Here is a 26,205-nt window from a genome sequence, read left to right as displayed (position 1 = left end):
ATACATAGATGTGCACTTTTACAAAATATGTTCCTTACATCGTAACTTCAATCACCTTCCCTTTCATGAATGTGTCCTACCGAATAAAACTATTAGACCGGATTTGTTATCTTATAAGCAACACGATCGGTGCGACATGAAGAACAGGATCCGCTTACCCTTCCTTCCGGATCACATGCGATCACCCCTGGTTTGTGGTAGGGTTCGTGTTGTTTATTCTTTAGTTTTCTATGTTGTGTCATGTGTACTATTGTTTGTCTGTTTGTCCTTTTCATTTTTGGCCATGGCGTTGTAAGTTTATTCTCGATTTATGAGTTTGACTGTCCCTCTATTTTTTTTGCGACCCTCTTATACAGCTATACATAAGTGCATTACATAATATATTAATTAATTATCTGATCATTCTTTTCTTCTTAGATTTGTTCCACAAGAAAAATTCATAAATGGACTGTTGTATTGGTCAAATAATCAATAAAACTATAAGTTTTAAACAAGCTAAGGTAATCTATTCTTGGGATAAGAAAATCCTTGGTTGTCGAAAATTTCAAAGTGTTGTAACAGGAAATTTTTAAAAATGACCATATAAGAATTTTTTCAAATATTTGTATAAGTAATGCCTTTGAAAGTAATTTAATTTATTACTTATTGAGCGTCAAAAACTCTATATACCCCTTTGCCTCATATTCTCATTAAGAAAAAAATCAGACACCTAATTAAATGGGTATTTATAAAGCTAGAATGTGATAACATATGTTAAAATTCTTTTATGTCATTTTTAGTAGCAATAAACAAAAGAACTATGTCAATGGGACATGTTTTGATTTTATAACCGCCCTTCATGTTTTGACTAGATAGCATTTGTGTTTGCTTTCGAGATTCCATATATCATCAAGTTATTGGAATTCAAATAAGGGTCCTACCGTGCACAAGTCATCTGTGTTCGCTTTGGATAATCAAGTTAATGGAATTCAAATAAGGGTCTTACTGTGTAATTGTGGACGTGTTTTTTTTGTATTGCTATGAGTCTCATTCCTGACGAAAATCAGCAAAGACCCATCGCAAAACATTTGCTACAAAAATTAAATGATATTTTTGGATATTTTGATGATATACTGGTTGTCAATAATTACGATTTTAGTATGTATACTACAAAAATTATCCTGTTGAACTTACTTTAAATGAAGCTAATACATACAATGACCTCTGCTCTATCTCGATATTGATATCTATATCATTAACGGAAAGCTTAATACACATATTTATGATAAAAGAGATGATTTTTCTTTTCCTATCATTAGTTATCCATCTATAGATGGTGACGTTCCCTTGTCACAACCTACCGGTATTTATGTATCTTCACTGGTACGATTGGCTCGAGTATGTAACATGAAAATCTAAAGGTTACCATTGTTATTGTTTTATGATTAATAAGTTTATAAGCGCATTCAATTTATGGTTTTTGTACTGTATGTACAACAAACTAATATTAATTAAGATATTTGGAATGAGTCAAAACGTTTAAACAACACCCAAACCCTATTGATTACGTGGATTTGTTTTTAAATATGACTTTAATTGTGGGATGCATTTAATCCAGGTGGAATTAAACATTGATATACATGATATTAACATGCTAATGTATTATGAAATCTTCTGTTTAGTATTGAATCGATTTGTCCGATTATAGAATATGAAGTACATGTAAATAACCTCTATCATGCGTTGAAGATGAGATTGAATAAAAAATAATAATTAATATCAGTACAACTCATTTCTTGTTACGGCCATCGTGTGGGTCTCTTGGTATACAACAAGTATTCATGCAATGATCGTGCTAAAAATAAGAAGTCCTTTTATGTTTTCAGTTAATATGAGTTTTATTTTCTAGCTATATACAATGATTCGAATTGCACAAAGTAACATTGAGCTGCTATATACATGTATTGTTTGCATTTGGAATTGTTGATATTGTTCTCTGCATGTAAGGGGAAAAGAACACGGAAATGATCAACAGTCAGTGAACGGTATCTTAAAGATGAAGTGAAGTCAACACTCACAATTTTACTTAACAAGGTTAATAAATTATGATCTTTAGTACACGCGTAGAACACCGTTCAAATACCAAAATTTATAAAAGTTAAATGTTCATTTGTATACTATAGCATATTCATACTTCATATAAACATGAGATATTGTACTTTTTCAACAAATTTTCAGAAAAATACAGTAAATTATTTTCATATTTATTCACAAATATATGTAAAAATTCTACTAATTATATGTAAATATTTCCGGTTTTACAACTAGACAAAATTCTAATAATGCAATTACATTTTAAAGTACTTCATAGGTACCCCGTACTTGTATGTTGTTTCTCCTTTGCTATTAATAACATTGAGAATGGAAATAGGGAATGTGTCGAAGAGACAACAACCCGAGCGACCATAGAACAGACAACAGCAGAAATTCACAAATAGGTCTTCAATGTAGCGTGAAATTCCCGCACCCGGAGACGTCCTTTATTGTTTCTGCAGATTTTTTGAATTGTTCAAGAATTATTCAAATCCCGGACTGTTGGTCAATATGATTATATCATATATTCCTATTTATTTAAGTATTGTTATTGGCAGGACTAATTTGAAATTCTTGAAAAGGGACTCTTTTGATGCAAAACACTCCCAGCTATAACTGAAATGAAAAGTTTTGTAATACCTAGTCCATAAATCTTTTAAACCTTTGAAAATCCTTGTACAACACTTACGGGTGTAACTCGTGGTTGTGATGTAAAGCAGATCTATACAAATTGTTAGTTTAATAACAAAAAGATGTTTTAAATTCAAAACAAATAATAAACGAACTTTTTTTCTCTCAAAATATTAATGATTACGACATATAAATGTATAAAACTGATTAAGTATAATGCAAAATGTATTTATTAATCTCTATTGTAAATAACTAACACATATAACAGGTATGGCTATTAAACGATATTCGCCTCAGCGAGTGCCGTTAATTTATATCGTAGGTCTCCACATGATTTGACCATCTAGTAGTCATGCAATGATCGTGCTCAATATCAGAAGTCTTATAATTCTTTTAGTTCGTGTGAGTTTTATTTTCTACCTATATTTAAAGAATCAAAATGTATTAACCGACAAGATAACCAGTCAACGCACGATATCTTAGAGATAAAGTGAACAAAACACACACAATTATGTTGACAAGTTTATTAAGTCGACATCTTCAGTACATGCATACAAAACCATTCAAATACCAAAATCCTCAAAGTTAAATGTTCATTTGTATAATATAGCATATTCATATTTTATGCAGGTTTCATATAAACATGAGACATTGTACTTTCTCAACAAATTGTGCAGACAAATAAAGTCAATAATCATCATGATTATTCACAAATATGTTACAGAACATTTAAAACATCTAACTAATGTAGATGTTTTAAATGTTCTGTAACATATTTGTGAATAATCATGATGATTATTGACTTTATTATAATGTAGATGTTTTAAATATTCTGTAACATATTTGTGAATAATCATGATGATTATTGACTTTATTTGTCTGCAAAATTTGTTGAGAAAGTACAATGTCTCATGTTTATATGAAACCTGCATAAGATATGAATATGCTATATTATACAAATGAACATTTGACTTTGAGGATTTTGGTATTTGAATGTAAATACTTCCAGTTGTACAACGTGACAAAATTCCAATAATGCAATAACAGTGTAAAGAACTTTATAGGTACCGTGTACTTCTATGATGTTCCTCCTTTACAATTACATGAAAGTATTGTTTATGCAGATTTTAAAATTGTTTAAGAATTATATTCAAATCCCGGACCATTGATTTATTTGATCATATCATATATTTCTACTTTTTTAGGTATTGTTTTTGGCAGGTTTTATTTGAAATTCTTGAAAAGGAATCTCTTGGTGCAAAAACAAAAATGACAGATATAAACGAAATGAAAAGTTATATTATACCTAGTCCATATATCTTGTAAACCATTGAAAATCATTGTACATCACATACGACAGTAAGTCGTGGTTGTGGTGTTAAACAAATCTATACAAGATTTTAATTTAAGAACAAAAAGATGTTTCAAATTCAAAAACAAATAATGGACGCACTTTTTTTTTCCTTTGATTATTGATGATTACGACATATAAATGTATATAACTGATTAAGTATAATGCAAAATGTATCTATTAATCTGAATTGTAAATAATTAACACATATAACAGGTATGGCTATCAAACGATATTCGACTCAGCGAGTGCCGTTTATATATATTTTAGGTCTCCACGTGATTTGACCATCTAGTAGTCATACAATGATCGTGCTCAGAATCAGAATTCTTATCATTTTTTCAGTTCATATGAGTTTTATTTTCTATCTATATTTAAAGAATAAAAATGTATTACACAGCATTGATCTGCTATGTACATGTATTTTTTGCATTTGGAAGTGTAGATATTGATCTTTGCGTGTATGGAAATAAATGACACCGACAAAATAACCAGTCAGTGTACTATATCTTAGAGATTTAGTGAAGTCAACACACACAATTATGTTGGAAAGGTTATTAAGTCGACATCTTCAGTACATGCATAGAAAACCATTCAAATACCAAAATTCATCAAAGTTAAATGTTCATTTGTATACTATAGCATATTCATATTTTATATAAACATGAGACATTGTATTTTCTCAACAAATGTTGCAGAAAAAAAGTCAATAATTATCATAATTATTCACAAATATGTTACAGATCATGTGAAAAATCGACAAATTACATGTAAATACTTTCTCTGGTCTTTATTTTTTAATTTGCATTGTTTATTTGTATGTTAAATCTAAATGTTTCTATTCTTAATGTTTCATTATTTAATTTATTTTTTAAATATTGGTAAGTTATCTTATCTTTATCGTAAACTCTAATAATTTCTGTGTTCTTTATATTTTTTGACAACTTTCCCTCAATTCGTTGTATTTGGATTTGTTATTCCTTTATTATTTATCGGTTGTTCTCTTAGCTGTCGGACATTAACTACTTAATTAAAGTACGTCCGGTTGCATACGAAAATATGTGTATTTTTTTGTCTGTTTGATTATTATTAGCAATCGTTGTATATATAGTTTTGTAACATGTCATTTACCTCAAAATTAAAAATATTCGTGCATTAATAAATTATGAATAATTGTCTATCCATGGCGTTGATTATACTTGTTTTAACAAATATAAATAACGGTACAATACAACGATCATAAAGCTTTCTTTTTGAAAACATTTATTGAGCAACATGACGAATGCCACATGTGAAGCATGATCTGCTTACCCTTCTGCAGCACCCGATATCGCCCCAAGTTTGGAGTTCATGTTGCTCAATCTTTAGTGATCATATGAAGGATATGTGCTTTTGCAGATTTCATACCATAAAATGAATAGGAAAAAGGAGGTCCCTGTATACTATTTTAAACATCAGAAAACTGGGGTGTACACTGAATACAGGTTATACGCACTTTTCTTGACTTATCTTATCTTACCTGTTGAATTCTGTAAAAATTCAATATAGAACAATTACATCAAGAAAGAAAATAAAATAATTTGCCTACCTACCTACCCATACCCTGAAAACTTCAGTTGGGGAGGGGGAACAACGATATTTTTAATGTTGGCCTTGCATGTTATCTGTTTGCATTATTGCGCCGTTCTGATATATGATTTATCTACTTTTTGAAAAAACGGCAACTTTAGCAGCGGGGCATGTAATAGTTTGTTGTCGGTACTATATATATATCACGACAGAACGTGTACTGTCCATAATCTGCTGCTTAACATCGCATATATCATGTATATATAAACAACATTATATTAATGATTCTACAAATTCTAGAAAAGTTTGGTGTGGTTAATAATACATCTGCAAGTTAACAAGTATAAAACACGCATACAAACTGACATCTTTGTTAAACGTATTGACTTTTAACAAACATTACTAGAACTCATAATGACTGAAAACCTGTTTTAAGACACTTCAAAATAGCCCTTTTACCTTTCTTGAACATACATTGTAACAAATACTAACAATGAACAATATTTATAAGTTGTCACAATGAACCTGCATGGAGCAGATTTAAAAACAAGAGATGTAGTTAATGTGGACTTGGGTATTCTGTAAATGTTTGTGCAATGAAAGAATATTATCCACAAAAAAATGAAAGTCAATTATTAAAGGATCAACATGGAAAATGAATAAGAACTAATGATTACTTGTGAATGGTAAGCATTTCCATTCGACATTAAAAGAAATTTGAGTGTCATTTTTTTCTCAGAAATTCCCAAATATACCATTATATAGAATATAACTGTGGCAATCTAGTCCATTTTAATTCATGTACTTTGCTTTTGTTGAATTCATATGTAGCAATCATGTTGTATTGACATTTACACAAATTGATGTTAACAAGATAACATAAAACATGAAGTGTGTTTCTGCTGTTTCTGTAGCATCTACCATTTTCATGAACTTGAAGGCTCCATTTATACAATCAATGTGTGGTTTTTTTTTAAACCAGAAAACATCTCAACAGATATTTCACACAGGTATCATCACTTTTTTTTGTGTGCATATATCATTATTTTTTTAAAAATGAAAATCAGTAAAATAGCCATTTTCCCAGATTATCCTACTTTTCAACCCCCTCCCATTCTGACTCCTACTTCACTTCCAAGACTACCGATACTCCCCCTTTTTGACTCCTGCTTAGCAACGTCTTATTCCTATGTTCCCTAGTTTGATATTGCTATGACGATTGACGACTGTATTGTCCGAAAAGCAAGTTCTCTTGCCCCACTAACCCCTGAAAATATGTTAAGTTCCGTCTTTTCAAATGACGTAATGCATCCAGTGACGTCAATTGTGATTCGCCGTGATTCGACGCGAAAAAGAAGTTCGTTTGTTATTTTCTCTATTATTGTACAAGTTATCTCACAATGGCGAAATCAAAATATCATCCCGCATGTGGCGTTCTATACAATGGCGAAACAATGAAAAACGACGGAATGACTTAACAACAGCCTACTAAACACAACTTGAAAACTAAAAACTGATCAACACAAATATAACATTAAAGAATACCTTAAACAGAACGATGAAATAGTTCTAAATCTCCTACATTCATTGATGATGAAGCTTCTATAAACACGGGATGTTTGGTAAACACAGTTGTTCAGAGTATAAAAGATCAATTTGAACTCAGTTGTCATAGTGAAAAGGAAAACGCGTCAAAATCACTTTGGTATTGGCTTTTTAAAGAAAAAACTCGAATTCGAAATGTATTTTGATATTTTAGAAACCAACGAAATAGTAGAAATCTGCAAGTGTAAGGTTGTTGATACAAACCAAGCAAATACTATTAATTGCCTACTCTTTCGCTAATATGTTCTTTAAAGATTGTTTTTGCATTGCGTTTTAAATGCACTGGTCTAGTTGAGCTACAGGAAAAATGATGCAATACCGCTCTGAGTTCATTGCCTATACATGAATGATGCAATAGCACTTTGATTCCCTTGGCAAGGATAATTTTGTATTCAGACATTGGTGAAAGTTTTTAAAGTTTAATCAACTTTAAAAGTTGCAATGCCCTCGATGGGTCGCATTTCCAAATTTTCAGCTTTACTTATATTTTCAAAAAGCAAGTTTCTTGCATTGACGAACTAGTATTGTACAGTAGTTAGATTTTCTGTTTCAATCTGTTGCATACACGAAGAAAAAAGGTATCCATTTATATTCAGACATTGATTATGTTTGTGAATGTTTAATCAACTTTAATAATTGTAATGCACTATAAAATGTTATATTATATATGCATTTGCATTTTTACAAACCAAAAAAAATTATCAAATAAGCTAATTAATTAAATATCTGATCATTGTTGACGTCAAAAAGAGAGGCAACAGATACCAGAGGAACAATCAAAATCATAAAATGGAAAATAAACTGACAATGCTATGGCTAAAAATTGAAAAGACAAACAGACAAATAATAGTACACAAGAAACAACATAGTAAATGTAGAATATTAGTTGTAAATTTCAGCGTGAAAGTCTTTTCCTCCTTGCATTTATTTATGCTGTAAATTATGGAAAAAAATCTAATCTTCATTTTCAATATTCAAAAAATATTTAATAAAAAAAAAAGGTTATGAGTGTTTGCAACTAATCTATTGGGTGTTTGGACATACACATGTAAAACATTTAAAAGGCATTTGCACATAACGTAATAAATGCTAACAGAGATTATCAATTGTTCAAACGCATATGAACTATACCATTATGTATTATGTTTTTCACTGGAGATACATATGTATAAACTAAAGTCGTTAGACTATAATATTATGAAGATTTCATTCAAGTAAGATATATCAGAACAAAACGTTTAGAAAATTTAGCACAACAATCACATTTGAGGCAAGATGCAATTATCAACTGAATTGGAGGTAGAATACACACAACATATTAAAGAAAGTAAAAGTGGTTAATCATAAAATTTGGAGGTATTCACAAATCATATAGTAGTTACAGTTTAATGTATTGCCTATAGCACACAACAAAGTTTGAAAATGACATATCACATTGATTGACCAAACCATTAATTAATTTGACATAACACAAAGATGAACTGTCAGAAATAAAGGCATCTGTACGTAACATAAAGATGAAATGACAGGACAAAATCAAAGCTACGCAGCACATTAAATATTTACACTATAAGACCGTTATGACGTTCCATACATACAGTTAAAGATGTAATCGAAGAATGCTGTAGGTGTGAAACAATTATTAGTGACATATGTTGTGTAGGTTTGTTCAATTTTTAAAATATATGCAAAATGGGTTTGGCGTGCGACATCTTTCATCTTTTGTTTTACATTTGTATTTTCTTCAGATATATTTCACATCAGTGAATTTTTACCTGTAAAGATGTAATCGAAGAATGCTGTAGGTGTGAAACAATTATTAGTGACATATGTTGTGTAGGTTTGTTCAATATTTAAAATATATGCAAAATGGGTTTGGCGTGCGACATCTTTCATCTTTTGTTTTACATTTGTATTTCTTCAGATATATTTCACATCAGTGAATTTTTACCTGCACGTGTTCAAACTTGAAAGACATTAATAAATTGTATATTATTTTGATATCTACAAAATGTGAACACAATTGTACTCAGTGTTACGCTTTTTCAGGTCGTTGTTTAGAAAAAGTCTCTACATAATGTGTTTGGTTGATTGATGGTTTTTCAAGTCACTTTCAGCACTATTTTTTTTATTTTGTGGCTGTCAACCATTGACATTCGGTTGAGAAACTGATAATCCTAGTCAATTAAAATCAGAGACGAGTGCAGATGTCACGTGAGGGATTGAACTTCACAACGCTATGGTCAGTGTTGAAAGGTCAGCGATGCAGTAGTTGCACCACCTAGATCATTTAGCAAAGAGTGACTCAACCATTGTTAGATAAAATTAGTTTATACATGTATGTGGGTCAAACCTAGTTCTGACACCTTATACATCAATGCAATGGTACATTATTTCAGTGAAGTCAATTGTAAAAAAAATATGAACATTTTATGGTGCATAGCAGTGTTGGTTTTTTGGTATTTTTGTTGAACTTCAGTATTATATTGTTTCGTTGTTTTTCCCTCATAGTTAACGTTTTCCCCTAGTTTTTTTATTTTGTAACCTGGACTTTTTTTCTCAATCAATTCATGACTTTTTTTAACAGTGGTATACTACTGTTGTCTTCACTTGTGTGTATGATACAATGGTATTTCTTTAAACTCACATTCATAAGGATATGGTTTAAGGAAGGTGATGATAACAATAGGTGTAATGAAAGCAAGTGTTTAATTAGTTAAAAATCAAGCTTATTTCAAGTCTAATTTGATGCATAACTCACAAAAAAAAAACAATTCCTGTTTACCAATTCATACCTTGATCATCAATTATGAGATGACAAAAAGATGTGTTAGTGACTTAAATTAATGACTTGGGAATAAACATTTAATGAATAAAAATTTTCAATAGCAGTGAACATAATTCAGTTATGTTCAGTTGCACCTGAATCATGCAGCTTGGTCAATTCATTCCTAAACAAAAGATTTGCATGTTTTTTTCTAGTTCTAGAAAAAACAAGGCTTCACTTGTATATTTTGTTGTTCCTAGAATACTTTAAGTATTTACAAATTCAACTGATGCAGTTACAACGTAAAACGTGCCCTTTTGTAAATTTCATGCCATCAATTGAAAAATAAAAACACATTTAAACTGGTCTTGTTTACACAAGAGGTGAAAGCAGGGAATTCACGTATCCAACATTTTCTGACTTGTGCCCAACCTGTTCGAAGTCGAAGACAAAATAGATTGATTTCAAAGCACGATTCAGACCATTTTTACTCAAAGATTTTATCCTTTAAACAGGAACAGAGGTAAAAGACAAAGCCAATCAAGGTGCACTCAGTGGGTTGAAAGATGCTTCAGATTTTTTTATTTTCAAATATCAACCTTGCACACAACACAAATCGTGTAGCAAGGTAGTTTGTTTTCCTTGATTCCGAATCATATACTAGACGCTTCAATGCAAACATGTCTTGATTTAAAACGCTTGTTGATTACAGCATCGGAAAAGTATCACAAAAAACCAACACACGTTTACTACAGCATCAGAAAGATATCACCAAAAACCAACATAGCAAAAAAAAATTTTTGGCAAGAATGGCCAATAAAATTTTTCGAGTCGCGGCGATTCTACCGGGTCGGTGGTGGGAGGGGAAACAAACAATATTTTATTTTTGGCCCAAGATAGTCGAAGAGATTTACAACAGACATTCGCAGCTGTGTGTCATCATACTGCATTGCCAGTTACATATGTATAAAAGGCCCTGACATGAGAAAGTGTAAAACATGCAAACAATAAATCTATGGACCTTATTAATGTACAAACCAACAAACACAAAACACATATATCTTATACATGTACCTGTAATTTATGAGCGGCTGCCCTGACTTTAGGGAATTTCAAATATAAAATCAAACATTTCTGAGAGTACTGCATGGCAACTATGCAAATACATTGTCCCCTACGTATACTAGTTAAGAATTCATTGTTCTGAAACAAAATTCTGACTTGACCTATAACTTGTCATGGTGTAAACTATATATCAAATATAAAGTTCATATACTCCAGCATGGCGAAGATAAATGTGGAAAAACGATTATTTAATTTTATAAGTCCAAGGACTATAACTCTGCTCACAACCATCAGAATGGAATATATATATGAGTGCAAACCTAAGTCCCCTTCAATTTCCTTGGAAGGGAACTAATTATTCTCCTCTATTCAGCAACAAAAAAAACTCAGTAAGTTCCATGATACTCTTGACTTTGAGGATACACACAGATAATAAAGTAGGGTGGTTGATTTGATATGCTGTACTGGCATGTTTTTGTGGCCATTTCTGTTACAAATGTATTAAACGTACTCAGCTTACAACTTTGATGACTGAATACTGAATGTGTTCATCTTATAATGTTGATTGCAAGAGTTGCCCGTACTTGACATATTGTCCCTTGTTGTTGTGATGTACAAGTACCCGACCATGTCCACTAGTATTTTTTTCCATCTGGTGAGTTGGGCCTTTTTCAACTGATTTTTATACTTTGTTCTTATGTTGTACTGGTATACCACTAACTGTCCTAGGTTAGGGGGATCCCGCTTACAAGTTTAACCCCGCCACATTATGTATGTATGTGCCTGTCCCAAGTCAGGAGTAGTTCAGTGGTTGTCGTTTGTTTATGTGTTACATATTTTTTTTTTGTAATTTTTTTGTAATTTTTACCAATTAGGCAGTTAGCTTTCTCTTTGAAATGTTTAACATTGTCATTTCGGGGCCTTTTATTGCCGACCATGCTGTATGGGCTTTGCTCATTGTTGAAGGCTGTGCAGTGACCTATTGTTGTTAATTTCTGTGTCATGTTGGTCTCTTGTGAAGAATTGTGTCATTGGGAATCATACCACATCTTCTTTTTATATATATTGTTACGCCATCTATCTATTTTTATATTGTTAAAGACTGAATGTTGACTTTTTAATGCAGACTTGAGAGTAAAGCTAAAACCAATCAATTTTTGATATTCTTTATGCTGAGTTTCTGTTTCATTCATGTACATATCACATCAACTGTTTCATGTTTAAACATAACAAATTATAATACCAGATTAAAAAAATGAGACAATGTTTAAGTGTGAAATAGATTTTCCATTGTGAAAATTTGAACATTGACAGCTTTCTGTGCACTTCTAATACGTTCTATTATGTTTTTTTTTATTTTCAGATTAAGTCCCTTAATGCATCAATGCTCATAACTTATAAGTTAAAACTGATCCCCATCTTAACCCTTCTTTTCTTTTAACTTGCAAAATTCTTATGTATAGTTAAACTTCTACATATTTTTCTAGCTATACATGCATCTCATAATCTATAGCCATATATATGTACATGTACATTAAAAAGCGCATTTTCAATAAAACAATACAACAGTGTATTTAAACAAAAATTATGATTTAATTACTTTTTGGCGTATTAAATTTTAAACCTGATGCTTTTTGTTATTCATTAATCATGTGTTTCTTTGTCTAATTCGTTTTCCTATTTATTTGTATTGTAGTCCTGTAATATTTTGTTGTCATTTCTATGTTATATTTAACATTGCCATTAAAGTGCGAGGTTTGGCATGCCACAAAACCAGGTTCAACCCACCATTTTTTCCTTTAAAAATGTCATGTATCAAGTCAGGAATATGGCCATTGTTATATTATAGTTCGTTTCTGTGTGTGTTACAATTTAACGTTGCGTCGTTTGTTTTCTCATATTTTTGAGTGTAAATTGACATTGCGATAAGACGTGTCACGGTACTTGTCTATCCCAAATTCATGTATTTGGTTTTGATGTTATATTTGTTATTCTCGTGGGATTTTGTCTGATGCTTGGTCCGTTTCTGTGTGTGTTAGTTACATTGTAGTGTTGTGTTGTTGTTCTCCTCTTATATTTATGCGTTTCCGTCAGTTTTAGTTTGTTGATAATGTCTTTTTTTCTTGCAACTATAATTAAATCTAGCTACGTTGCCTCTTAAGTAAGACCAAACCATTTCGATGGGATTGAGCTCACAATGATAAGGAGGTGTGCGTAAAATCTCATGGCCATTAGCTGATGCAAGGTCATTTATTATATACCTAGGTTTTGGTTTGTTTGCTTCACTAAATCAAGCAGCTCGGCCTTTTTTGTTTTCTTATCATACTGTACAGTGCTCTTCTCCAGCCATGCCGAAATCTCTGACTTGTTGCTGCTAGTGTTTGGTACCCTTGAGTCAGGATCTAAGTGGCTGTGATACGGAGAATTGTCCATTATGATTACAGACCGAGGAGGCAGTTTAGGGAGAAGTGTTTCTCTGAACCACTCTGTAAAGTGCTCCTTATTCATCTCGTCATGATAATCAGAGCTGTTGGTTTTCGACTCAAATATAAGACGACATCCGGGAATTAGGCCTTGTTGAAAGGAGCCAACATCTAAGATTATCAATCTAGTACCCTTGCCAGAAGGTACTTTCCGATGGATACCTATGTACAGTGGGGCTCAAAGACAGACATGGACGTGCTTGGAACATCCAGCCAGTCACCCTTTACTACATGATTAGTGTTCAACCAAGTCTCATCTAGATGTACAATATGACGACCCTGCTGCCTAAACTTACGTATCTTACGAAGATATGCCATCCTCAAGAGAACGATGTCCTCCCTCTCCAACACAAATCTTCGGCTTGAAGCATTCTTGTAGAACCTGAAAAAAATAAACATATAAATAGAAACATTCACTGTCCAGAAACTGTTATCAAAGAATCAGTAATTGAAGATTAAACAAAGGTATGTTAAGAAAGGCATCATAATCTGTAAAGAAATGTAAACAGTTCCCATGGATAAAGCTGTATCAGTTCTGAAACTGCCGTAAAATAGTCGCATGTACATGTACCAACACTTTCTTTAAAATAAATGATTGGAAATAACTTTTTGACATTAAATAAGTTTTCAAGTGCAAGTGTAGGGAGGAAACATTTTTTTGTGGTAATTCAAATTAAAAATATTCTATTTTCCGCTTTCGATCTTTTATATCTGGGCGTCACTGGTGGGTCTTGTGTGGACGAGGCTCGTTTTTGGCGTATTAAATTTTAAACCTGATGCTTTTTGTTATTCATTAATCATGTGTTTCTTTGTCTAATACGTTTTCCTATTTATTTGTATTGTAGTCCTGTAATATTATGTTGTCATTTCTATGTTATATTTAACATTGTCATTTAAGTGCGAGGTTTGGCATGCCACAAAACCAGGTTCAACCCACCATTTTTTCCTTTAAAAATGTCCTGTACCAAGTCAGGAATATGGCCATTGTTATAGTATAGTTCGTTTCTGTGTGTGTTACAATTTAACGTTGCGTCGTTTGTTTTCTCTTATTTTTTAGTGTAAATTGACATTGCGATAAGACGTGTCACGGTACTTGTCTATCCCAAATTCATGTATTTGGTTTTGATGTTATATTTGTTATTCTCGTGGGATTTTGTCTGATGCTTGGTCCGTTTCTGTGTGTGTTAGTTACATTGTAGTGTTGTGTCGTTGTTCTCCTCTTATATTTATGCGTTTCCGTCAGTTTTAGTTTGTTACCCCGATTTTGTTTTTTGTCCATGGATTTATGAGTTTGAACAGCGGCATACTACTGTTGCCTTTATTTCCCACTGTCCACCACTAATCACAGATCAACTAAGCCAGTTATAGCAATCCATTTTTTACTTTTTTTAATTTAAATCGATGGCAATTTTTTTAAGTTTTAAAAAGTTTCCAGTATTATAGATAGGAAATCACTTTCATAGAAAAGATGGGAGTTTTTCTGTTCATCATATTTCTTACGATGCTTTGAATATTTTTTTTATTTTTTTTACATTGCTATAAGAACAATGTATGTTTGATTAACCTACATTCAAAAATATCTTTAATAAATAAAAATTATGGTGTTCATGTTACTATTTTACTGGCATGAAAGGAAGACATCACTGTTCCATTTCTTCCAGTGGCGAATTTAGTGGTTCACTGAGGTTCCGGTGGTTAAAAATGGAGATGCAGCGAAACCAGACATTCTTCGCAAGAGCAGGTTTTGTGCAACACCTGTTGTGTACCTACTGATCACAAGCATCACACTGAAACCAGGATATATACTTGTCCTTTTGAATAGGCTTGGGTGGTTCAATGCTACCACAGGTATTGCACAAAATCTCATCAGCATCATTGATGGTATCAGAGACGGTGTCCTCAAAGTCATTGTCATTTTCAACGTCATTCCCCTCCTCCTCCCTCTCTGAAAACATGTAAGAAATTGTCCTTTGGCTGTCTTGGCTGTCATCGTCCGTCATGTCAATCACCACTGGATCGACGTCTTCGTCTCTGATGCCATCAAGTTTCCTGAGCTTTTCCTCAAACTCCCTTTCCACGTGAGTCTCAAATTTAGCCCAGCGCTCCGCATCGATATGGAACTTGGCCTCATCTAAAAGCTTGATTATGTCTTTTTTTCTTGCAACTATAATTAAATCTAGCTACGTTGCCTCTTAAGTAAGACCAAACCATTTCGATGGGATTGAGCTCACAATGATAAGGAGGTGTGCGTAAAATCTCATGGCCATTAGCTGATGCAAGGTCATTTATTATATACCTATGTTTTGGTTTGTTTTCTTCACTAAATCAAGCAGCTCGGCCTTTTTTGTTTTCTTATCATACTGTACAATGCTCTTCTCCAGCCATGCCGAGATCTCTGACTTGTTGCTGCTAGTGTTTGGTACCCTTGAGTCAGGATCTAAGTGGCTGTGATACGGAGAATTGTCCATTATGATTACAGACCGATAAGGCAGTTTAGGGAGAAGTGTTTCTCTGAACCACTCTGTAAAGTGCTCCTTATTCATCTCGTCATGATAATCAGAGCTGTTGGTTTTCGACTCAAATATAAGACGACATCCGGGAATTAGGCCTTGTTGAAATGAGCCAACATCTAAGGTTATCAATCTAGTACCCTTGCCAGAAGGTACTTTCCGATGGATACCTTTACAGTGGGTCTCAAAGACAGACATGGACGTGCTTGGAACATCCAGCCAGTCACCCTTTACTACATGATTAGTGTTCAACCAAGTCTCATCTAAATGTACAATATGACGACCCTGCTGCCTAAACTTACGTATCTTACGAAGATATGCCATCCTCAAGAGAACGATGTCCTCCCTCTCCGACACAAATCTTCGACTTGAAGCATTCTTGTAGAACCTGAAAAAAATAATCATATAAATAGAAACATTCACAATTCCATAACACTTAGGGGTTACACTAAAACATACATTTAACATGGGGCGCAGAGAACATATTTTTAAATCTCAAGTACAGATGGGTGTCAATAACATTCTATATTTGTCAGTTTAAGAGGTTACCACATTTTGATAGAGACTTCTGCAGGTTTATGTTTAAATGGAACATATTACAAAAGTGATTGATGCATTAGATTTTATTTCAATATGTTTAATAATTTGTAGCTATTAATTTTAATTGTGGTTTATTTATTTTCAGACAATATTGCTGATGACTACAAAGCCATATTTCCAAGATGTATAGATGTCTTTCAATACTGAAATGTGTATTTAATGCAGGTAAATATTTCCAAGATGTATAGATGTCTTTCAATACTAAAATGTGTATTTAATGCAGGTAAATATTTCCAAGATGTATAGATGTCTTTCAATACTAAAATGTGTATTTAATGCAGGTAAATATTTCCAAGATGTATAGATGTCTTTCAATACTGAAATGTGTATTTAATGCAGGTAAATATTTCCAAGATGTATAGATGTCTTTCAATACTGAAATGTGTATTTAATGCAGGTAAATATTTCCAAGATGTATAGATGTCTTTCAATACTGAAATGTGTATTTAATGCAGGTAAATATTTCCAAGATGTATAGATGTCTTTCAATACTGAAATGTGTATTTAATGCAGGTAAATATTTCCAAGATGTATAGATGTCTTTCAATACTGAAATGTGTATTTAATGCAGGTAAATATTTCCAAGATGTATAGATGTCTTTCAATACTGAAATGTGTATTTAATGCAGGTAAATATTTCCAAGATGTATAGATGTCTTTCAATACTGAAATGTGTATTTAATGCAGGTAAATATTTCCAAGATGTATAGATGTCTTTCAATACTGAAATGTGTATTTAATGCAGGTAAATATTTCCAAGATGTATAGAAGTCTTTCAATACTGAAATGTGTATTTAATGCAGGTAAATATTTCCAAGATGTATAGATGTCTTTCAATACTGAAATGTGTATTTAATGCAGGTAAATATTTCCAAGATGTATAGATGTCTTTCAATACTGAAATGTGTATTTAATGCAGGTAAATATTTCCAAGATGTATAGAAGTCTTTCAATACTGAAATGTGTATTTAATGCAGGTAAATATTTCCAAGATGTATAGATGTCTTTCAATACTGAAATGTGTATTTAATGAAGGTAAATATTTCCAAGATGTATAGATGTCTTTCAATACTGAAATGTGTATTTAATGCAGGTAAATATTTCCAAGATGTAAAGATGTCTTTCAATACTGAAATGTGTATTTAATGCAGGTAAATATTTCCAAGATATATATATGTCTTTCAATACTGAAATGTGTATTAAATGCAGTTAAATATTTCATTACTCCAAGTTATATAAGTGTTTCAGATTTTGGAATCAATGATTTTTATGTTGTTTGTGCTGTATTTAGACACCTCTAACAACAAATTTGTTTACATACACATGTACAAAAATAGAGGTTTTTATGCAACGCAACCATAGGTTTGAATTAGCTAGCTGTCAGTTTTCACGTTTGAATTGTTTTACAACAATTGTGATTCAGGAGCCTTTTATAGCTGAGTATGGGCTTTGCTCATTGATGAAGGCCGTACAGTGACCTATACTTATTAATTTTTGTGTCATTCTGGTCTTTTGTGGAGAGTTGTCTCATTGGCAATCATACCACATCTTCGTTTTTATATTTGAAAGTTTTTTTCAATTTAGACTTGTGTGTATATAAAAAAATTATACATTTGACCCAATAACATTTTCTGAAGTTTATCATTTTAATGTTCACGTAATTCATTTAAAACTACTATATTCGGTGTATGTCGTGTATGTGGAAGGATAGGAACTGAATTCATTTCCAATGGTACACCTGACCCTTGCATCATTTTCATGTTTAATTGTTGATGTGTATTTACAGTGAGCTGTAATACCTGTAAATGTTGCTGTTGATGCCTTGACCTCAACTGGCTCAAGATCCCAATGATTCAGGTCTCAGACAAAGTGTGTCTGCTTTGAAATCATAATTGTTGATTTTTTATGCAAATAATTTTATATCTAAATAAAAAAAAAATTTTAAGTGAATTTTACCTGTTGCCTTCACTAATCTTTTAATTGAATAATGTATTGCCCATGGCTTATTTTTCTCCCTTTCTGTTAAAAAAAACTGGAAAATTTTCCTTAATAGTTCTTTTGTCTGAAAACAAAACAAAAAACATGAACATATGACCAAAGGGAGGTAATCCATAGTAAGAATGGGGTGTGATTTTTCTACTTAAGGTTCTTGTAAGTTCCAATTTTTAAAATGCAAAGGCTTTGTTAAAAATGACAGTGTACAAAGTTTACATTATGTAGTTATGTATATAATTTTTGTTATTGTGTAATGATTTTTGTATTAATGTTTTCTTTCATTAACCATTTTTTAAGTTTTTTTTATAATTGCAAGACACTGACATGTTGCATGGCTTTCTTAATCAACAGTTATCATTTATACATTATTGTTGTATAGAAGTATATAGAAGTTGTTGTTCGAATGTAGCTGTGAAATGGATTTAAGGTACTACATTTGTAGAAATAATTTGAAAGATTTCTAATTTGTTTTAAGCACTTCTTGGTGATATTTATATTTTTCTTTTGTAATTTTGTGAGTTTATTAATAATTGTATTATTCTGGTAACTTCCACTCTGTCCTTTGGTGTTCATATGTAACTCTTGGACCTTAGCAGGGGTGAGAGAAATGTACTTATTTACGAAATTAGAACACTTTCCGCATGAGTCTAAGGCTGTATGATCGCCATGATCTTCTTAAATTATATCCTTAGTGAAAGGTTTACATGTAAAACTTTTAATTGCCGTCGTTCCTTTGATGCTGAATAAAGGAAGTAGTTTAGAACTGTTAACTGCTTCCTTAAACTCTCTATCCAATGTATACATTGGTGTATCCCGACTACCTGGTATGTTATTATCTTCGTCACTGTCCATTATATCTTCCCCTGCTTTGGTTCCACATTTCTTGTTGTTCCACGATTCCATTTTGCAGTTTCATCCGTGCATGCTACACCTTTCAAATTGTTTCGAAATGCATGTTCAATTTCCCACAAAACAGCCCCAACATGACTACATGTATGGCCTTGACCAGCCATACACGAACACTACTCGTTTACTATTTAGCATCTTCATTACAAAGTACAAATACCTCATTTGTTCTTGATACTGTTTGAGACGATCTTACTTCTCCTTTAAACATAATTGTCTTATTATTGTTAATATAATGCGTTGTAACACCAACGTTTCCACTTTGAAAATAGTTAAAGCTTTGAAGGCTTTTAAAGTTTTTCATTTGTTGACCGTCAACTGCTTTCGACTCCACAAGAAAGTTGTAAATATCTCCGTACATCATATTTGGCCATACACGCATGTCGTCAATCCATGTTTTGACTTTATCAACACCCGGAGGTTTCCATTCTTTTGCTACTGTTGACATTATGTTGATTTTCTTCGTTAAGATCGATTGACAATAAAGGCTTGTTTACAATTTTTCACGGTTGTAATGGCGGCGCTGTTTACGACGACACCTAGGAGTCGTGTCTCTAACTAAAGGGGATAATCGAAAAAACCTGTCTATAAGGTAGGTTTAAAAATTTCAAGTTCTGATTGATAGGGGTGGACATAGCTATAGGCATAGGTAAAGGAACAGAGATTATTGATAGGGGTGGACATAGCTATAGGCAAAGGTAAAGGAACAGAGATTATTGATAGGGGTGGACATAGCTATATGCATAGGTAAAGGAACAGAGATTATTGATAGGGGTGGACATAGCTATAGGCATAGGTAAAGGAACAGAGATTCCGGACTTGAGTACTGTCCAGTGATAGGGGTGGACATAGCTATAGGCATAGGTAAAGGCAATCTAATTAAAAACCGATCTCTCATCGCTCCTGTTTCTGATATGTCGCGTGGGAGATCTAACGAAACCCGCTTTGAGGTCACATGTGAGTGACCTCGTAGGTGTGTCTTTTTCTACCAAGGAAATTGAGTCTTCCACGATCTTGTAAGTTTAACGTAAGGCAAAGGGATGTAGCTCATTTTATTTACGATGAAATCGTCAGTCAAAATAATTCATAAACTTTTTTGATTGGCTTATTAATAGGTCGTCAAATCATTTGCATATCTTTATAAATTCATAACTTTTAGGTCACTCACATGTGACCTCAAAGCCGGTTTCGTTAGATCTCCCACGCGACATATCAGAAACAGGAGCGATGAGAGATCGGTTTTTAATTAGATTGAGGTAAAGGAACAAAGATTATTGATAGGGGTGGACATAGCTATAGGCATAGGTAAAGGAACAGAGATTCCGGACTTGAGTACTGTCCAGTGATAGCAGTGGACATAGCTATAGGCATAGGTAAAGGAACAGAGATTCCGGACTTGAGTACTGTCCAGTGATAGGGGTTGACATAGCTATAGGCATAGGTAAAGGAACAGAGATTATTGATAGGGGTTGACATAGCTATAGGCATAGGTAGAGGAACAGAGATTATTGATAGGGGTTGACATAGCTATAGGCATAGGTAGAGGAACAGAGATTATTGATAGGGGTTGACATACCTATAGGCATAGGTAAAGGAACAGAGATTATTGATAGGGGTGGACATAGCTATAGGCATAGGTAAAGGAACAGAGATTATTGATAGGGGTGGACATAGCTATAGGCATAGGTAAAGGAACAGAGATTATTGATAGGGGTGGACATAGCTATAGGCATAGGTAAAGAAACAGAGATTATTGATAGGGGTGGACATAGCTATAGGCATAGGTAAAGGAACAGAGATTATTTATAGTGGTGGACATAGCTATAGACATAGGTAAAGGAACAGAGATTATTTATAGTGGTGGACATAGCTATAGACATAGGTAAAGGAACAGAGATTCCGGACTTGAGTACTGTCCAAGCACTATTTTGTCAAGTTTTGACACAAGTTGGAGAAAAAAAACCTGCACCATTTGTGCTACTCTACTATGCATTTCAACTTTTAGGTTCAATAATATATATATATGGATTGTCGACCTTAGGAAACAAGCAAGGACAGCAAGTGCCTGTGCTATGAAAAGTTCCTTTCTAGATTATTCGCCTGCATTTTTTATTTGTTTTGTGTTTAAATTTCGTATTTCTTTTTATTTCTTTTGTTTACCAGTATTTACCTGTAGGTTTCTTACTACATTTTTGTTTTTAGGTGGCATTTTTAGTTTGAAATAGTTATGGTACGATAAATTCAGTAATATTATAAATGTTTCTTCTTTGTTTATCGTCTGCTATAAAATATTTCTCTTGACTTACCTTTAAAATGATGAAAAAATCCGAGTGGCTCCGAGAAATATTCAAATTAACTGTACGTGAAACTCCACAGAAACACTTCCGGTAATAACAATGTCGGATTCCACCATTATAAATGATCTTGGATAATGTGAAGGTCAGGATTATACAGTGTAAACACAATAAAAGGTAGGACAGTAGTGGATATTTGGAATGGATTTTTATTCCGCTATTTGAAAAACATCGTCTCGAGTAAATGCCACTAATATTTAAAAAATTTCAACGAAAATAATGGTGCCAATTTTACGTGACGGCGACTATAGGCGATATTCAGTCACCCCTTATAAAGGCTACCGGTTACCCCCCTTTTTTAAAAGTTATCCTACGGATCCGCATATGAATATCACGGTTCACTTGTTTGTTCTTTGTTCTATTAATATCTGTCATATTGACAATGAAACCACATCTTTTAAAATTGTTTATCATGGTCCCACAAACATGTCGAAAATGCATAAATTTGATTTTTTTCTAACTTCTCTCATCATGCGATAGCGGAACCTTTTTGGTAACTATTTATATGTTGCGTTTAAATATGAATTGTAACACTTTAAAGTGACTGAACCGGTAAAACAAATACTTCCCAAGAAACAGAAAAAGAAAACTACTTGGAACAGCACCAGGCTTCGTATTGGTATTGTATGAATAAAAACTCAGCATGGACGATATGTTGTACTTTATAAACGCATTTTTTTAAAAGTCTATCGAATTTTTCATGCATTTTCTGTTCACATTTTCACAACAATCGTTCAAAAAGGCTAGAATGCCTTCGTGAAAGTTTCATACAATGTCAAGTGTTTCAATCCATCAAAAATCTCGTGCGTTTCTGCGAGAAAAAAAAAATAACGCGCAATTTTGTGAATGAAAGGGGAAAGTAGATTCTTACGCGTTGCATTCGCGCATGTCATTTGCGTACTAACCCAATAATTTTTATATCACGGCCAGTACACTGATACTGACATTATCAGCGAGTACACATCAAAGGAAAAATGTACAAATTACTTATAAATATTTATATTGGTTTTTATATAAAAATTGTTTTAATAAATTGAGCTTGGTTTGTTTCAGAATCGTTTTGGACAGTTTTGATTGTAAGTATAGATGTTTTTGTCGCAGTCAATGCTATATTATAGAAATGTTTTAATGCAATATTTACAAGATTGGTTTAGTGCAACGTTAGTTATTGTGACATTTTGATTTTTATAAACGATAGGATATTTCTCGGCTACATTCTCCTCGAAAAGAGAACTGTAAATCAATCCTTCGATTTCAGCTTTATAAGGTTTACAATTGCTTTTTTTTATTTGTACTAAATCAAAATCCCTCTTTGTACAGGTTGGGGGAACTCAGTGGTATTAGTTGAATTTCCGTTTTCCTCATTACGTATTATTCTCAGGCACACTTTTGAGAACGTATATTGATTTCTTGTCCTTTCTCTGCATTTTTGTTTTTATTGTTTTTGTTTTAATAATTGCGTTTATTGTTGATATACCCCTTGGAATCCTTTCCATAATTAAGGCATACCCTGAGACGTTTCTCATATATCATAAGACTTAGCTTTTTACAAATATAGCTCCATGTAGATAGAAAAATTGATGGTTTGTCCAAGACTACATAACGGTGGAATATGAAATAATAAACATTTCTAAAAATTAAGAAGATGAAGTATGAGCTCCAATAAGACAACTTTCAATCAGAGTCACAAAGTTTGAAAGTAAACCATTTTAGGTCAAAGTACGGTCTTCAATCACATTAATAATGCATCTACCTCAGGCATAGATTACCTAAGCTGTATTTGGCAAAACTTTAAGGAATTTTGGTCCGCAATGCTCTTTTACTTCGTACTTTATTTGGCCATTTTAATTTTTGGATTCGAGCGTCACTGATAAGTCTTTTGTAGACGAAACGCGCGTCTGGCGTATATACTAAATTAGTCCTGGTGTCTATGATGAGTTTATCTAAACAGGTTTCCACAATTTTACATATCGTCACTGTACTGCTAAAGAGGTACACACAATTAAAACAACACGAATTAATACAAAAAATGTGAATGCACAATTTAACGTAGAAGTGCATCTGTATGCATGCTTATAACAATTTGAAAATTTACTTGATTATTTAATGTAACCATGTGAAAAATTTATAAAATCGCCAAAATCCATTATTTTGACTGAGAGATGAATAAAAATCATGGAGACAAATTCATTTGCCAAGGACATTTTTTTTTATATTTTGTAAATAAAGCTATATCAATAGTTTAAAGACCAAAATTAATAGAAATAGATATCCCCGATATTCCTGGGATAAATTTGCAAATTTTTTACCATATGAAATTTGACTTTTTTGGTGTCCTGTCTGCACTTTATAGGAAATTTGAGAGGTCAACAATAGCATAACTATAAATACCATATTGGTTCATATTATTGAAAAACAATACTAGAATGCCTATTTAATATTCATTTGATGGATTGCAAAGGCCGATTTTATGAAACACAGCATGTTTTAAACATTTTGTCTTGATAGAAAATCTCTTTTAAGGATCAACCCTTTAAAAAGTAAATCCTTGAATTTTTTTTAATTGATTTTATAACTGGACCTTCCGTGTAACAGAATATAAAGATGATCTTGTAACCTTGGTTCTTGGTGACTTTGCATGGATTTATTTGAGACAGACACTAAAGTCGATATTCAGGAGTCTTTTGATACTGTAAGGACCAACATTATATTGAAAGGATTAACGTGATATTGAAAGGACCAACGTATTATTGAAAGGACCAATGTGATATTGAAAAATACCAACGTGATATTGAAAGGACCAACGTGATACTGTAAGGATCAACGTGATATTGAAAGGACCAACATGATATTGAAAGGACCAACGTGATACTATAAGGACCAAGGTGATACTGTAAGGACCAACGTGATATTGAAAGGACCAATGTGATATTGAAAGGACCAACGTGATATTGAAAGAACCAACGTGATATTGAAAGGACCAACGTGATATTGAAAGGACCAACGTGATATTGTAAGGACTAACGTGATATTGAAAAGACCAACGTGATATTTAAAGAACCAACATGATATTGAGAGACAACTACACAAGACTTACATCAATATGTATCCTCAATCATATCCACATAGGCGTATATGGCAGACCCATGCAGGAACATAATTTTATATATTCTAAACTGATTAGGTCTTTCCACTTTTCCGTGGAAAGACCTATTGATTTTCTTTTGATTATTTTTTTTCTTTTTCTTCCGCCATTTTTTTTCCTTCGCTGCTTTTTTGTTTCGCAAGATGTCGCTTAGATATTTGGAATATGATATTAAACAGTGTATACGCTTTTTAAACCGACCCTGCTTAACCGAATACTTTCCAATATAAGAGTTATCTCCCCGAAAACTGTTTTTCTTTTTATCTCAAAGGCTTCGCAACCGTATAAGAAACCGACAAATTTATTTTTCCAAACTGCTCGTTATATCCTCAGGATGGTTTGTTTAATTTTAACCGAAGCCATATAGAGATTCCATATGAGAGTTATTTCCCCTTTTGTAATTGATATTTTGAAATGTATTTTTAACTGGATAACAATAAGTGATAGAGGCATATGGTCTTAAGATTTGAGGTCCTTGGTCCAAAACAATGAAAATTAGGTCAAAGTCAAAGGTCAAGGTCATGTTCAAAATTTTGATTTTGACTTGTTATTTCTTATTTTCAGAAATCATATAAGATATCGACAAAATATTTTCAAACAATTGTTAGTTGCGACATGTCGTAACACATAAATTAAGTTGTAAGGGTACGTTGACATTTGATACAAGTTTCCCCCCCTTTTATATCTAATATTAGTCTTATTGCAATATGATTTATTAACAATTTAAAGTAGAGGCCTAGAGTTTTTTTAATTGAGGTCCTTGGTTGATGACCTGGAAATTGAGCTCAAGGTAGTTGGTAAATCTAACATTCCAGATTTCGACCTTTGCTTTTACCTCACATGTTTACATGATAAAGACATTGGACTTTTTGCATTAGGTTGCAAGCAATGTGACTTTGAAAAAACCAACCAGAAATGACTTTTATAAACCGGATGTTGCTAATTTTTTTTTTACTAAATTAATGCAAAAGTATATAGAACCATATATTTTGACAATCAGTGTCGAATAAACTATCAAATAATACGGGAAGTAACAATTTCTTAACCGGAAGTAAAAAAAAATTCTCCCTTATTTATATCTTTTTGTATAGAAACCATATATTTATGGAACCAGACGCTGAAATTGACATTTAAAAACAAATTTTCATAATT

General features: G+C 32.5%; 1 pseudogene; it reads right to left on the bottom strand.

Moving 5' to 3' along the window:
- Nucleotides 1–13,137: 13,137 nt before the first annotated feature.
- On the bottom strand, nucleotides 13,138–16,458 carry LOC143058187 (uncharacterized; annotated as a pseudogene).
- Between the last annotated feature and the right edge of the window lie 9,747 nt (nucleotides 16,459–26,205).

Source organism: Mytilus galloprovincialis, chromosome 14 (assembly GCF_965363235.1).
Source record: "Mytilus galloprovincialis chromosome 14, xbMytGall1.hap1.1, whole genome shotgun sequence".
Taxonomy (NCBI): Eukaryota; Metazoa; Mollusca; class Bivalvia; order Mytilida; family Mytilidae; genus Mytilus; species Mytilus galloprovincialis.
The sequence above is the reverse complement of the archived record's forward strand: the minus strand, read 5'-3'. Positions and strand labels throughout refer to the sequence as shown.